The following is a 16,888-nucleotide window of genomic DNA, read 5'->3' on the forward strand; positions in this document are numbered from 1 at the left end:
CTTGCCCTGTTTACAAATTAATAATTATTTGTGAAAAAATCATTCTATTCGGGTATATCGGATCAAGCAAACTCTTCGGGAACATGGTGAATCAAGTAATTCATTGCACACGTAGAGTCCCTACTCCAGTATTTGGAATCGAGTTTTCGTTATCTTAATTGGCAATTAGGTTTATTTTTATTATTGCAAAAGCATCGACAACCTGTCAATTTTTGGCGCCGTTGCCGGGGACTAGCGTCAGTTATTTTTTTTCTTTTTAAGTTCACTTTTGTTCTAATTTTCTAGTGCTTTTCGAGTGTATGCCTCATTCTTCTCGTACAGGTGAACTAATTTTTGACCCCGAGATAGAGAAGACTGCACGTAGAACAAGAAAAGAGACCAGATAACTCAGAGAAGAGCACTCCAGTGCTGCATCTCTGAGTTCTGAGCCAGAAGTTGAACCAACAGATTCACTTAGTGATACTTTGAGTGACTCGGATCAATAGGAAGTTACTATAGCGAATGCACGAACACTAAGGGAGTTGGCTGCTCGTGATTTAAATCAGCAGCCTTTGTGTATTACTTTCTCAAGTTTAGATGATAACACTCCATTTGAATTAAAATCTGATCAATTCATCTCTTTTCGTCTTTTCATGGTTTATTAGGTGAAGAGCCTTACAAGCAATTGCAAGAATTTGATGTCGTCTGCAATAGCATGAAACCCCCGGGGATTACAGAAGAGCAGATAATGAGGGTATTCCCCTTCTCCTTGAAGGACTCTGCAAAAAACTGACTGTACTTCCTACCACCAGGTAGTATCATCACATGGGACCAACTGAAGAAAAAATTCTTAGACAAATATTTCCTCGCGTCTCGAGCTGTAAGTCTAAGGAATGAGATATGCGGCATTAAACAGCATCTAGAGGAGTCGCTCTATGATTACTGGGAGCGATTCAAGAAATTATGCATCAAGTGCCCTCAGTATCAGATAAGTGAGCAACTGCTCATCCAATATTTCTATGATGGGTTACTCTTTAGGGACAAAAGCATAATCGATAATGCAAGTGGAGGAGCATTGGTGAACAAGACTCCTCAAGAAGCATGGGAGTTGATTGAAGGAATGGTTGAGAATTCACAGCAGTTTGGTTCGAGAGAGGATGTCCCGACGCGTAAGATGAATGAGGTAGAAACCTCCTCTATCCAACAGTAACTCTCCGAATTGACATTTTTTGTGCGACAACTAGCTGTGGGAAATGCTTCACAAGCCAAAGTATGTGGGGTATGCGCTGCCTTGGATCATACTACGGAGATGTGTCCGCTAGTTCAAGAAGAAAATGCAAAACACGTAAACATGGCTGGCCATGCGCCGGCGCCAAGGAAGCAATATGACCCATATTCAAGTACCTACAACCCTGGTTCGAGAGATCATCCCAACCTCAGTTATGGAAGGAACAAGCAGTCTAACTTTGTGCCACATAGACAACAAGGGTACCAGCAGCAGTACCAACCTCAACCACCACTTCTTCCACCGAGTTCTAGTCCATCTTTGGAAGAGATGATGAAACAACTGATGGCTACCACCGGGTAACATCAACAAAAGACGGATGCCAAACTACAGAATATAAGAAATCAAATGAGTTAGATGCAATCCATGCAAAATCAGATGAATCAAATGGCCATAACATCAATCGTTTAGAGTCCCTAGTCCAAGGTAAATTGCCGTCTCAACTTGAATTGAAAAGAATGTAAGTGCGATGACCCTAAGGAGCGGGAAGAAAATTCAGGAGCCTGAACCTACGATTCCAAAGGACAAGTATGTGGAAAAGATTGAGAACGAGCTTGAGAAGGAGGGTGGTAATAGCACAAATTCAGTAGTACTCCTTGACCCGATCATTGAGTTCAAAACTCACCCGCCTCCTTTCCCTAGCAGGTTGGAGAAACCGAGGAGATAGGATAAGAAAAAGGAGATCTTGGAGGTGTTCCGCAAGGTAGAGATCAATATTCCCCTATTAGACGCAATCAAACAAGTGCCGAAATATGTAAAATTTTTAAGGAACTTGTGCGTCAATCGAAGGAGACTGAGGGGAGATGAAAGAGTCATCGTGGGGGAGAATGTGTCAGCAATTCTACAAAGGAATCTCCCACCTAAGTGCGAAAACTCAGGTATGTTTATCATTTCCTGTAGGATAGGCAACACCCTGATTGGAAAAGTCATATTAGACCTAGGAGCATCGATCAATGTAATGCCAAAATTTATCTATGGTTCTCTGAACCTTGGTCCATTAAAAGAAACTGAGATAATAATCCAATTAGTTGATCGAACTAATGCATACCATAATGGGTTAGTTGAGGATGTGTTGGTCAAAATCAATGATTTGGTATTCCCAACTGACTTTTATGTACTTGACATGGATGATGATCATTCACCTGATCTCTCACCTTTGCTATTAGGTAGACCCTTTTTGAGTATAGCACAGACTAAAATTGATATTAATAAGGGTACCTTGTCCATGGAATTTAATGAGAAAATTGTTCTTTTTAATATATTTGATACTATGAAATATCCCTCAAACTTTAACTTTAGCTATATTTTTTTTATGAGTTCTATTGACCCTGCGGTGCAGGAAGTATTTGAAACTGTTGGCAGGGACGAGTTGGAGGTTGCTTTAACCAAGCACCTCGAGTTGGAGACAACTCCTGAGGTAGAGTGGAGTGAAGATTTGAGATGCATACTAGGGGCATTACACTCGTTGCCGACCACAACAAAAAGGTATGAAGTCTCATCAATTTTCATTCTCGAATCTCACCAGAGGGTACTACCATTTGTGGTGCAGGCACCTGTGTTGGAGTTGAAATCCCTGTCGAATCACTTAAAATATGCATATCTGGGCGACAACAAAACACTCCCGGTGATTATCTCAGCTGTACTCTCAGAAACCCAAGAGGAGAAGCTAATCCGAATCCTTGAGAACATAAGGAGGCAATAGGATGGACCATCGCCAACATTAAGGGGATCAGCCCTTCCATCTGTACGCATCGAATGAGGTTGGAGGAGGACGCCAAACCTATACGGCAAGTTCAAAGGAGACTCAACTCCCTCATGATGGAAGTGGTGAAGAAAGAGATATTGAAGTTGCTCGATGTGGGGATCATCTTTGTAATATCAGATAGCCCTTGGGTGAACCCGATACAGGTCATTCCGAAGAAAGCAGGAGTGACAGTGGAGGCCAACCAAACGGGTGAACTTGTGCCAGTGCGCAAACCTACCGGATGGCGACAGTGTATTGACTACCGCAGATTGAACGCTGTCTCGAAAAAAGATCATTTTCCTCTTCCTTTCATTGACCAAATCGTTGAGCGTTTAGCTTGTAGGGCTTGCTATTGTTTCTTGAATGGATTTTCAGGATATTTTCAGATAGCAATCGCACCAGAAGATCAAGAGAAGATGACATGCACGTGTCCGTTCGGAACCTTTGCATATAGACGGATGCTATTCGGGTTGTGCAATGCACCTGCAACATTCCAAAAATGTATGGTAAGCATCTTTTCAGAATATGTAGAGAAAATTATTGAAGTTTTCATGGACGATTTCAGTGTGTATGGTGATAGTTTCGATACTTGTCTAAATAACCTGAATTTGATCCTGATGAGATGTATAGAGACTAATCTTGTACTTAATTGGAAAAATGTCATTTTGTGGTTGATCATGGGATAGTCTTAGGTCATGTTGTGTCTTCTAAAGGTATTGAGGTTGACAGGGCTAAAATAGACATAATATCTGCTTTACATTACCCCGCGAGTATGCGGGAAGTGCACTCTTTTCTTGGACATGTAGGTTTTTATCGAAAGTTCATCAATGATTTCTCAAAAATTGGAGCCCCGTTATTCCAGCTTTTACAAAAAGATGTGGCTTTTTTAGTTCGATGACAAGTGTGAGAGAGTTTTCGACAGGTTAAAGAAGCTGTTGACCTCACCCCCTATCATCCAACCCCCGGACTGAAGTTTACCCTTTGAGATCATGTGTGACGCCAGTGACCATGCAGTTGGAGCTGTGTTAGGGCAAAGAGTGGGAAAGGCAGCTCACGTCATCTACTATGCATCCAGGGCCTTGAATGGCGTTCAACTAAATTATTCCACTACTGAGAAGAAGCTTCTTTCGGTTATCTTTGCCTTAGAAAAATTTAGGTCATATCTGTTAGGTGCTAAAGTTATTGTGTTTTCCGATCATGCAGCGTTACGGTACCTAATGACCAAAAAGGATGCGAAACTGAGGCTCATAAGGTGGATATTGTTCCTGCAAGAGTTCGACTTGGAGATAAGAGATAAAAGAGGCTCAGAGAATCTAATAGCCGACCATTTGAGCCGCATTCCAGTGGTGGAGGAGAATGAACCATTGATTCGTAGGTATCACTCTGACTTGACGCACCCGCGTCAACTGAGCGCGTGGCAAGGTGTAACTTCTCGACACTTGGTTAAAAGAGTCCATACTCTCATGACGTGCCCGCGGCGAGTCACATGTAGAGCTCTTCGTCAGAAGGGTTCTTGCCCTTATAACGTGTCCACGTCGAGTCATATGGAGAGCTCTTCATCAGAAAGATTCTTGCCTTCTTGACTTGCCCGCGTCATGTTCGCGGGAAAGGTAGACACTCTAACTTTGAACAATTTCGCGGTCATTTTAATCTCAAATGTTAAATTTTTGAAAATAAATTTTGTTAATGCTAATATTAATAATATAATAAATTTTTTTAAAAAAAAAGAATTTAAAAAAATTTAATTAATAAATAAATAAAATTTCAAAAAAAGGAGGGTCTTTCCGTTTGACCCTAGTTTGTGATTTTCCAATCAAAAAAAAAAAAGAAAAACTATTTTATTATTTTTTTTCTTTTTCCTTTTTCTTTTCTTTTTTTCTTCTTCCCCGATTACCTTCTTCCCTTCACACGCCGCCACTTTCTCTTCCTCCTCCACCTCGCCAAGCGACTAACACACACTCCCGTCCAACCTCGCGCGTCGCTCGCGCGTTGTTCGGCCGCCGTCCGCTCCTCCTCCTCTCTTCCATCGTCGCCGCCTTTTCATCTGCCGCCTGTAGCCCACGGACGGCCACTAAGCGTGCGACCGTAGCCTCGGTCGCTCCCTTACCTCACCAGATCAGCGCTGACGTCGCTAGCCGCCGTCCTCTGCGCACGCCGCCTATCGCGAACCGTGACTTCCTTCGCGCCTTTATCCGCCGCTGCATTTTCTTTTGGCAGCATCGTCCACCGCCAGTGACGCCACCGGCTAGCCGCTCGCCTCCTCTCCCTCACTCTCTACCCACGGCACCAACCGCTACCGGGACGCCATCACTGCTCGTGCGCCGCACGACATCAAACGCCAACGCCGTCTGTCTCCCACGCGAAGCCACGACAGAGCGCCACCACCTCTGTCTCCCTCTCTGCGCCGCCATCAGTCTCTACCAGAGCTTTTGCTTGGCCACTATCTACGGTGGAGGTATTCACCCCTCTTAAACTCCTACCTCTCTGTTTGACGACTTTTTTCTTGGGTTTAATTGTGGGACAATTTAATTGCCCAGTTGGTTGAATTGAGTTGAATTAGTCGCCATCCGGTTGTGTCTAATTGGGTTTATTTCTTGGTTGGGTTGAGTTACATTGTTTGGGAGATTCGCTGCTATTGTGGTTGTATTTATTGCCCAGTTGAGAGCCAACAGTGCTTATTGGGTTGAGTACGACATTATTAGTTGATTTCTTTGCTTTCAAGTGCTTTGCCGGTCGATTTAAATTGCCAGTCGATTTAAATTGCCAATTTCCTTGAGGTTTCTGTTGTGACTTTGGTTAATCAGTCCTGCTATTGCCTGTTGAATTGGGTAACCTGTGGCGCTTGATTTGTTTGTCGAAGCTGGTGGCAGTTGATTGAATTGTTGGTGACAATTTGGCTGCTGACTTAGGTTGCTATTTGGGTGACTATCTGATTGACAGCTGAGCGTTTTTCTTTTTATTAAGGTGCTATTGTCAACTTACTGAACTATTATTGCTTGAATTGTTCACTTCTTGAGGTTTTTGCTGCGATTTCGGTTGGTTGAGTTGTGCACTTAATTTGTCAAGGGGGGACATTTGTTGAAGATTTGGGTGGACTAGCTTTGCAGTCAATTGTTCAGTTGAGAGATGCCAGTGTTTATTCAGTGATTGTTGCCTTACACATAGTTGTGACTTTTGCTTTATTGGGCCAATACATTTGCCAGATTCTTGATTGGGTTGATTGCTCACGACCATGGTGAGACCAAAATCATCTTCTAAGTCTAGAGCCTCTCAATCTCAACCCCCACCCCAACCCTCTATTCCAGTGAATGCACCGACCAACCAACCCTCCTCTTGTAGTGTCCGAACCCGCTTAGGTAGGGGTATTGGTGCTCATGTGAATGTCCTCACTCACTTTGGGGGGTATTTAAATTTCACTAGACCTGCCGATCAGCAGAGATAGGCTAAAGTTTGTGAGCGGCGTATCAAATCCTGCAAGTGTTGTGAGAAACTTGCTATGATTGCCCTAGGTATACGGGAGGAGGTCGAGCAGATGTTTACCGCCATCGGGTGGCGCCCTTATCGTGATATCTTCTGTCCCGCCTTTGTCGAGCTGATTAGGGAGTTTTACTCCACTTTTGAGTTTGAGTTGCCTATGAGGTAAACTGTTAATACCCTGAATGTCATTCATTTCCGTCTAATGGGTCAGGAGTTCAACTTCTCCATTACCAAGTTTAATTTGGCATTTGGATTCATCATTCGGGAGTATGCTGAGACTAGGGAATACTGACAGGTGCCGAACCTGTGCAATAATAAATACCTGCTTAAATAAAATATAACTTCTGTAGATAGTGATAAGCAAGGTCGAATCCACAGGGACTGGGGATAATTTATTTCTTTTAGAGTTCGAAGTATGGGCGGTTTTGGATTAAATGCTAACTAAATAAATTAACTGCAGAAAATAATTAATTCAAAGAAATAATTAAGGGAAAACTCTAGCCAAGGGTACACTTCAGAAATGGTTCATGCACTGATCATCGATTCACAGATAATTCCACATTCAGTAATAGATTAGTTATAGTTGTCATGCACGCGATAAACAACCAACCCTTCCCTAATTTCTCGATAGCTAAGGTACGACCGTTAGCTATTTCTCTAACCCAAAAATAACCCTAGGTACGACCGTAGGATTTAATTTCTAGATTGCATTAATAATTAGAAAGGCCCAATCCTAACCAACAAACACGCTACGAGGGTTTGTTTAAGCTAGATCATATGCTCCCCTGACATAAACCCAATTACGCCAGTTGCTACTAAGATAGAGATAACGAACAATTACGGATTCAATTACTTCTATTTAGCAAAATAGCCTATATGAATAATTAATTATTGCGCACTAATCAATCATACATAAGGACTATAACAATTAAAAATAGGAAACACATAAATACCAATAAATGAGGAAGCGATTAAAATAATTTCGATCTCACAGTAATTGTTGAACCAAGTCTTCAGTTGTCCCCTTGACTAGAATTAAGAGGTTAGTCCTTCATTAATGGAGAACAACCATGCGAAAGAGCTAAGAGAAGAAAAAATAAAACTATGCTAAAAGCCTAAACTAAAACTATTGATTGATAAGAGGAACACGATAAGTAAGAACCACGGAAAAACTCCCAATTCCCCAAAGATAAAGCCGCGGCCAAAGGAAAAGAATTGTCTCCTAATCTAAAACAAATTTCTTCACTTCTCTCCGTGGTCCCGCCGGATAAGGAACAAAACCAATCCTCTGTACGTTTGTTTCTTTTAAGAGCCCAAATGACTAAGGCTTCTTATCTTGCTGGTCCCACCGAAATTGAGAGTCCAAATGCTCCAAAGAAGGTTCAGCGCCATTCCTTGTATTACGTTTACTCTTGGTAGGACTCCTAGTCAGCAAAAAGGGAAATGGAAATCCGGTCCTTCTTAGCAATGTGGGCCAAGCCTGTGGAGTATTTAGAAGTCTCCATATTCTCCAAAAAGTACCTCCTTTTTGTAGTTTTCTGTTTCACTTCCTGAAATTGAGTCCAATACCAAATATAAGTAAATATTAATAATTAAAACAATATTTGGCAAGGATAAAGGGGAAATTAACAATAAAATAACCAACAATTAACACCCTATCAATTCCCCCCACACCTAAATCATGCTTGCCCTCAAGCATAAGAACAGCAATTGAATACCAAAATTTGACAATGGCTATTGCTCTAACTATCATATTGCCAAGATACCCAGAAAAACATATATCAAGCATCACAGTTAAGATCCAAGAAAAACCACTCCGGTTAGCTTCTCAACCACCAACTCCTCCAATTTAAAGCAAACTAATCTAAGAAAAAGGAATGGTTGCTCACATTTATCAGCAAATGGTCCAACTATTAACCAAAATCTCGACATTAAGATCACAAACCGGCAAGCTGACTTATTCACATACTAATACAATCTTTATTTTTTTTCATTTTTTTCATTTTTTTTTTTTGAGTAACAAAAGACTTAGTCTATAGCCCTTAGAGCCTTTTGACGCGAACTCCAACATTTGACGGATGGAGGAGCCCGGTTACTCAACTCTAATTGCTACGGGACCACGCACTCATAGCAACTACTACCTTTTGACGCGAAAATCAACACTTTAGGTGAAAATCCCCGGTTACTCAGTAGTAACTACTAGCGGAGTACAGTCAACTCTTATTTACAACCATGTAGCACAATAACTAAAATAACACAAAAATAACAGCAGCTAACCTCAAATTTCCAAATATGGAGAACTAAAATTAATAATTGGACCTATTCACATGAAAAATGCCAACAATCATTCCCCATGCTTAGAAAAGTTAACCAAAAATAGAAAAAGTTAAGCAATTATTGATATTCACCAAAGAGATATTCCTGAACTCAACCACATCAACTTGATACCTTTTTATTAATAACACTTAGCAATAGCAGAATTAGAGACAACAATCCAACATCAAACTTGGTATTCAAATAAAAAATTGACCACTAGGAAGAAAGAAAAGGAAATAAACGAAAAATAGAACAAATAACAACGAAAATAAAGGAAAAGAAAAAAACTAAAAGCTGAACACCAGAAATACCAGCTGTACCACAGCTCTCCCCCCCACACCTAAATCCGACATTGTCCTCAATGGAGATCATAAAGTAAAGAAAGCGAATAGGACAACTACACTTCCCTGAATACGTGGTGGAAGGTCTCGGGCGGCTATGGAATAGGTGGGAACGGTGGAGTGAAAATGGTGCTACGGTAGTGCGCGGCAGTGAAAGATTGTAGAGGGAAGGAGAGCTCCGACGTGCGTCTTGATCCAGGCGAACTAGAGTGCAACAGAGAACTTCAAACCAGCAAATTTCTAGACAATGCAGCAGTTTCAATCAATGGCCGAGGACGTCCAACAATGTGCTTGAACGCAGTCAATTCCAACGAATATGGCGATCAAACAGACTAGAAGCGGTAATAGAGTATAAATAAATCAACAAATCTCAACAAATGAACCCAATTCTACCCAAAATCGCAACAAATGTTCTAAAGATTTAGCAATTGAAATCAATAGGTAAAATACTCCCAGCAAGTCAATTAGACGCCACCAACAGCAATAAGCAAAGGACGTGGCACAGTAGCCCTCCAATTCAACAAACAAACGCAGAAAATACCCAACCAAAGGCACTTCAAAGGACGCAAGACAGAAACTAGCAAAATAGAACTCAAGTGATACCAACAGGGATACCAACAGAGCAATGAATTCAATTGATTGAAACGAGTGAAACGCAACAAATGTCACCAGTTGGACAGTCAAATACCCAAGTCAAACGCTGAAAATTAGCAATTTGGCCAAGAAACCAGCAATTCCAGCAACTAATGGTAAGAATCGAGAGACAGTTCAGGCACCAAAACTCAAGAATCGAATAGGCAGTCCAGCACAGAGGATTAAGAAATGGAAAGCAACACTGCAACCAGTACCACTGGTGCACAGACATGAAAGAATTAAATTCAACGGCAGCAACCCAATCACAAGAACTTAAACTTTCAAATAAGCAAGAATCTTCAAATAGGAGCCACAACGATAGGCCAAAAATCTCAACCAGTACCACTGGTGAGTCACAGGGAAAAACTAAAGCAAATGGCCAACTCAATAATGTAATCGATGCCAGAAAATATCCCCAAACGAAGCAGCAAATAAACGTAATTTTGTCCCAAAATTGACCTTAGAAAATGCCCAAATTATCACCCTCTTGGATCCAACAAGAAATCCAACCTGTGAAAAGTAGCAAATGACCCCAGAAATTGTCAATTTCAGCAGCCACAGGTGAAAATGCGAACAACAACAGAAGTACAAGGTCATTAGCTCGCAATCAGACAGGCGACCACATAAAATCAATGAATGTAAACAAAACACTCCAACCAGTACCACTGGTATACACACAGGGAAGGTCAGAAGGCCAACAATTCAACAAATATCAGAAAATATCCCCACATATGGTAGCAATTAGACCCAAATCTGTCCAAAATTCACCCTAGAAAATGCCCACAACAACCCCCTCTGTTATCCAACAAGAAACCCAGACACACAAGCGCAAAATCTAGCAAAAGCAGAACCAGAAAAAAAAATACTAATCGAAGTTGAAGGTTCAATACCTCCACCTGTCAATTTGGACAGGTGGGAATGGAGCGAGCAGCGGAGCAGCTAGTGGCGTGCGAGGGAGAGCTGGTGGAGGTGAGCTTAAGTGCGGCTGGTTCACGAAGTGGAGAGAGCGCAGAGGGGGAGCTGGGAGACTGGCGGCGAGCGGCGAACGGCGATGGCAGTTCGGGCGCTGTGCGTCGTGTGGGGTTGGAGGCAGCAGCAAGCTGTTGCGGTGCTGGGCTGTGGGCGTGGGCAGGCGGCTGAGCTGGATCTGCTGCAGTGGTGGGAGCGACCGTGCGGTGGAGCTCAGGGCTGGACGGCGGCGGCGATGGCGAGCTGGTAGAGGTTGAGAGGTGGAGGTGGTCGAGAGAGTGGAGCTGGTGGAGGTTGAGCAGGGGAGGCTGCGCGCGACGGCGCGGCAGCGTTGGGCTCAGGCGGCGTGCGGCGCGGTGTGGCTTGGGTCTCGGTCGAAGAAGAAAAGAAAAGAAGAAGAAGAAAGAAGCGGGGAAAAAGAGGAATAAAAGAGAAAGAAAGAAAGAAAGCGCCATAAATTAAAAAAAATGAAAACAAGATAAACTAAAAAAGAAACAAATTAATCAGGCACCAGTCCCCGGCAACGGCGTCAAAAATTGACAGGTGGCGAACCTGTGCAATAATAAATACCTGCTTAAATAAAATATAACTTCTGTAGATAGTGATAAGCAGGGTCGAATCCACAGGGACTGGGGATAATTTATTTCTTTTAGAGTTCGAAGTATGGGCGGTTTTGGATTAAATGCTAACTAAATAAATTAACTGCAGAAAATAATTAATTCAAAGAAATAATTAAGGGAAAACTCTAGCCAAGGGTACACTTCAGAAATGGTTCATGCAATGATCATCGATTCACAGATAATTCCACATTCAGTAATAGATTAGTTATAGTTGTCATGCACGCGATAAACAACCAACCCTTCCTTAATTTCTCGATAGCTAAGGTACGACCGTTAGCTATTTCTCTAACCCAAAAATAACCCTAGGTACGACCGTAGGATTTAATTTCTAGATTGCATTAATAATTAGAAAGGCCCAATCCTAACCAACAAACACGCTACGAGGGTTTGTTTAAGCTAGATCATATGCTCCCCTGACATAAACCCAATTACGCCAGTTGCTACTAAGATAGAGATAACGAACAATTACAGATTCAATTACCTCTATTTAGCAAAATAGCCTATATGAATAATTAATTATTGCGCATTAATCAATCATACATAAGGACTATAACAATTAAAAACAGGAAACACATAAATACCAATAAATGAGGAAGCGATTAAAATAATTTCGATCTCACAGTAATTGTTGAACCAAGTCTTCAGTTGTCCCCTTGACTAGAATTAAGAGGTTAGTCCTCCATTAATGGAGAACAACCATGCGAAAGAGCTAAGAGAAGAAAAAATAAAACTATTCTAAAAGCCTAAACTAAAACTATTGATTGATAAGAGGAACACGATAAGTAAGAACCACGGAAAAACTCCCAGTTCCCCAAAGATAAAGCCGCGGCCAAAGGAAAAGAATTGTCTCCTAATCTAAAACAAATTTCTTCACTTCTCTCCGTGGTCCCGCCGGATAAGGAACAAAACCAATCCTCTGTACGTTTGTTTCTTTTAAGAGCCCAAATGACTAAGGCTTCTTATCTTGCTGGTCCCACCGAAATTGAGAGTCCAAATGCTCCAAAGAAGGTTCAGCGCCATTCCTTGTATTACGTTTACTCTTGGTAGGACTCCAAGTCAGCAAAAAGGGAAATGGAAATCCGGTCCTTCTTAGCAATGTGGGCCAAGCCTGTGGAGTATTTAGAAGTCTCCATATTCTCCAAAAAGTACCTCCTTTTTGTAGTTTTCTGTTTCACTTCCTGAAATTGAGTCCAATACCAAATATAAGTAAATATTAATAATTAAAACAATATTTGACAAGGATAAAGGGGAAATTAACAATAAAATAACCAACAATTAACACCCTATCAAATACGTTGAAAGTGCATGTGATTACGAGGTGTGGAGGGACATGTCTGTCGATAGGCAACGCTATGACCCTTCTAGATCTAGGAGCTCCTTTCTTGAGGATCCTAGTGCCCGTTATGTTCAGCGATTTCTGGCCTACAGTTACTCGAGTCACAAAGATAGCTCGGGTATACTCTCTCGACCCGAGTTCTTCTTCATCTGGTGTATGAAAAACAATGTCAAGGTGAATTTGGGGTGTTGGTTGGCAGCACAGTTCAAGACCGTTTTAGCAAAGAAAAATAAACTCCTGATTCTTGGGTCCTACATCACACACTTGGCAGTCCAGTTGGGGGTTCTTAATCTACAAGATCATGACCTTCATTTGGCGTTTGAAATGAAATTTCTGGATGTGGAGTGCTTGGAGAGGATGGGAGTTCTTGAGTACGTCGATGGCTCCTACCGGTTCACTCCTCCGAGACCACCTCGCGTCCCCCCTCAATCCTCGTTTGCCCGTTCGTCCTATGCTGGCAATGACCCCGACTCGTCTACCTCCGCCCCGCATCCTCCACCCCCAGGGACTGATATCTGGAATCAACTTTGGACTCAAGTTCAAAATCTGAAGGCTCGGATGATCAATATTGATAATAACGTGCATAGCATGACACAGAATTTGGCAGCATTCATGCACCATGCGGGTCTTGCACCTCAATTTCTGCCTAACTAGCCCCTGTTTTGATGACTTCAGGGAAGTCCCGTTGCCATTTTACTTGCTTTTATTGTTTATTTATCTTATTGAGGGCAATGTGTCATTTAGGTGTGGGGGGTATTAGCTATGGTGCTAGTTTTTCTAGTTTTTAGTTTTCATATGTTTTTCTTTTACTTTTAGTTTGTTATTTGTCTAGTTTTCGTTTACTTTTTTGTCATTTATCTGTCTAGCTCTCCTATGACTGCCAAAGTTTGTTGCTGGATTGTTACCTCTAATTTTACTAGTGCCAAGTTTTAATAATAAAAGTGTATTGAAATAATGTGGTTGAGTCCAAGAACATCTCTTTGGTGAATATCGGTGATTGCTTGATTCTTTTGATTTTTGGTTAACTTTCCTAGGCGTAGGGAATGATTGTTGGCAGTTTCATGTGAATTGGTCCAATTATTAATTTCAGTTCTCCATGTTTGAAAAATGAGGCTAGCTGCTATTTTTTTGTTTTCTTTTGTTATATTATTTTGAGTTATTGTGTTATCTGGCTGTGAAATAAGGTTACCTATACTCCACTATTGGTTACTATTGAGTAACTAGGGATTTTCACCTAAAGTGTCGATTCTCGCGTCAAAAGGTAGTAATTTCTATGAGTACGTGATCGTATAGCAAGAGGGGCTGAGTAACCGGGCTCCTCCATCTAGCAAATGCTGGAGTTCGCGTCAAAACGCTCTAATGGCTAGAGACTAAGTCTTTTGTGCTATTGATAAAAAAAAATTAGAAAAAGTAAAAGTTGTGTTAATGTGTGATAAAAGTCAGCTTGCCGATTTATGAATTTAATGTTGAGATTTTGGTTAATAGTTGAACTATTTACTGATAAATGTTATACGTCATTCCTTTTTCTTAGATTAGTTAACCTGGAATTGAAGGAGTTTGTGGTTTAGAAGCTAACCGAGATGATGTTTCTCGGATTTTGATCACTGATGTTTGATATATGATTTTTTCTTGGTATCTTGGCAATATTGTAGATAGAGCAATAGCCATTGTCAAATATTGGTGTTTGTTTGCTGTTATCATGCTTGAGGGCAAGCATGGTTTAGGTATGGGGGGAATTGATAGGTTGCAATTTTATCATTTATTTTATTATTAATTTTTCCTATTACCTGATCCGATGTGGATTAATTGTTAGATTCTACTCACTTTTGGCAATTTGCATTTATTTTAGGGAGTAGAACAAAAATACTATAACAAGTGCCAATTTGACAGTCATCAAGAAAGAGTTCGAGTAGCAGGAAACCAGGGGTATTTTTGAAATATTAAGACGCGATCCCTTTTTGGTAATTTACGGAAGACGGCATTCAAAGGAAAAGAAAGCTGGATTCTTCTTCGGGGTAAAAGAAGGAACGCCGCACAATAGCAGGGAGCATTAGATAGAAATTAGAAATAGGAGACAACTAGCAGATGACCTGGAGCTTGAGCTTTTGACTTTTCTTCTTTAGCTCTTAGTAGTTTTCTTTTCCTTCTTCGTATGTCAGACGAGGTGAAGACAATCAATCACCTTTTGTAGTTTTGCTATCTTTTCAATAGTCGGACGAAATCGAGTTGTCCCAATTCTCGGACTCAATGGCCGCAACTGTTGCTTCAATTTTGTATGGGTTTTTTGCATCCGGGATGAACTAAACCCGCTTTTCTAGTCAAGAAACAACAGAAATTTTGGTAAATCTAAAAATTGTGAAATCGATTTAATTTTATCTTTTTCCCTTATTTATTGATATTTGCATATTCCCTGATTGCAGTGCTTATGGTTATTTAATTAATTGATTGTCTTGGATCCGAATAATGAATTGATTTAATAATCTATTGTCAATTGAGGTATTAAATCCGTAATTGTTTAATTGTCTCGAAATAGTAACAACTGGCATGATTAGATTTGTGTTAGGGGAATACGCAGGCTAATCTAAAATAACCCTGGTAGTGCATTATTTAGATAGAATAGAGCTTCTAATACGTAAGGCAATTGAAAAATTAAATCTTACGGGCGTACCTAAGATTATTTCTCAATTAGAGCAGTGATTAACGGGCATACCTTAATCACCGACACAGTAAGGAGGGGTTGACTGTCATCGATTGTTTGGAAATTATAACCTATTTATTAGTAAATAATTGGAATTGCCTTTGCATCGATGATCAATTAGATGAACTATTGCTGAAGTTATTTCTTGGTGACCTTTAGTTATTATTACTCTGATTTTAGTAATTTGTCATTTAATCCTTTGTTGGTTATTTATTTTTATTCGAACCATTTACTTATTGCCATTGCTATAAAAAAATCCCCCATTGTTACTTTGAACATCAAAAAAAGACAAATATCCCGAATTCCTGAGGATACGACCCTACTTGCCCTATTTATAAATTAATAATTATTTATGAAAAATCCATCCCATTCGGGTATATCAGATCAAGCAAATTCTTCGGGAACAGAGTGAATCAAGTAACCCATTGCACACCTAGAGTCCCTGCTCTAGTACTTGGAATCGGATTTTGGTTATCCTAATTGGCAATTAGGTTTATTTTTATTATTGCACAGACATTGACAACCTGTCAAACGTCTAGCCAAAAACGTTAAAGAGAGGCTCTTTTGAGAAGCAACCCAAATATTGGTTTTGTTTATTTTTCGTTGTTCAATGCTTTAAATTCGTCGTTTCTCACTTGATTACTGATTGATCTTGATGTTTTCATCAACGGTGACCAGGATAGGAAAACGTGGCGTGCCCACGTCTGGAGGGCATGCGTTGATTTGTAAGTCCCAACGTTATGATCAGGAGAGTTTTGTAAAACATGGCGTGCCCATGCCATGTTGGTAAAACCTCGACATCTCGCAACACCGGCAGAACGTGGAATCTTGGCGTGCCCACACAAGGAGGGCATGCGTTAATTTGCAAAAAATCACCCCAGGATCAGAATATTTTTACAAAACTTGGCGTGCCCACATCATGTTTGAACAACCGTATCTCGAAAAAAAAAAAGTAAAAAAAAAATCTGAAGAACATTTTTTTTTCCTTTTTATTCTTTTCTTTCTTTTTCTTTCTTTCTTCTTTTTCTTTCTTTCTCTTTTCTTCCTTTCTTCCTCCCCTGTTTCCCTTGTCTTTCCCTTTCGGCCGAAACCCCACCAACGCGCGCCGCAACTCTCTCTCTTTCTCCGCCGCCGCTGCCTCAACCTCAACAAGCACCGCCCGTCTCAAATGCCACCACCTTCGTTGTCCCTTTCTTTCCTCCGTCGCACTCCGCAGCCCCGCTTGACGTCAGCCGCCCCTGCCGCTCCTCACCGCCATTACTCCACCAGAGGGGCCACCACAACCGCTCGAAACCCTCCACCACGTACTCAGGGAAGTTTCGTTGTCCTGTTTGCTTTCTTTGCTTTATGATCTCCATTGAGGACAATGTCGAATTTAGGTGTGGGAGGGACAGCGGTGGTACTAGTATTTATAGTTTTTAGTTGTTTTTCCTATATTTTTTTCTTTTTTCTTTGTTATCTATCTATTTTTTGTTTATTTCCTTTCTACT

The 16,888-nt window shown here is 40.9% G+C and overlaps 1 protein-coding gene and 1 non-coding gene across 2 annotated transcripts in view; one reads left to right on the forward strand and one right to left on the reverse strand.

Annotated features, from left to right (window-relative positions):
* LOC113764831 (cold and drought-regulated protein CORA-like) overlaps nucleotides 1-16,888 on the forward strand; it is a 40,256-nt gene that overhangs the window by 14,630 nt on the left and 8,738 nt on the right. The gene's annotated exons all lie outside the window — the stretch shown is intronic.
* Nucleotides 863-969, reverse strand: LOC113767183. Its single transcript, XR_003467903.1, has one exon. It is a non-coding gene; the product is annotated as a small nucleolar RNA R71 (small nucleolar RNA).

The sequence above is a fragment of the Coffea eugenioides genome, chromosome 3, assembly GCF_003713205.1.
Source record: "Coffea eugenioides isolate CCC68of chromosome 3, Ceug_1.0, whole genome shotgun sequence".
NCBI lineage: Eukaryota > Viridiplantae > Streptophyta > Magnoliopsida > Gentianales > Rubiaceae > Coffea > Coffea eugenioides.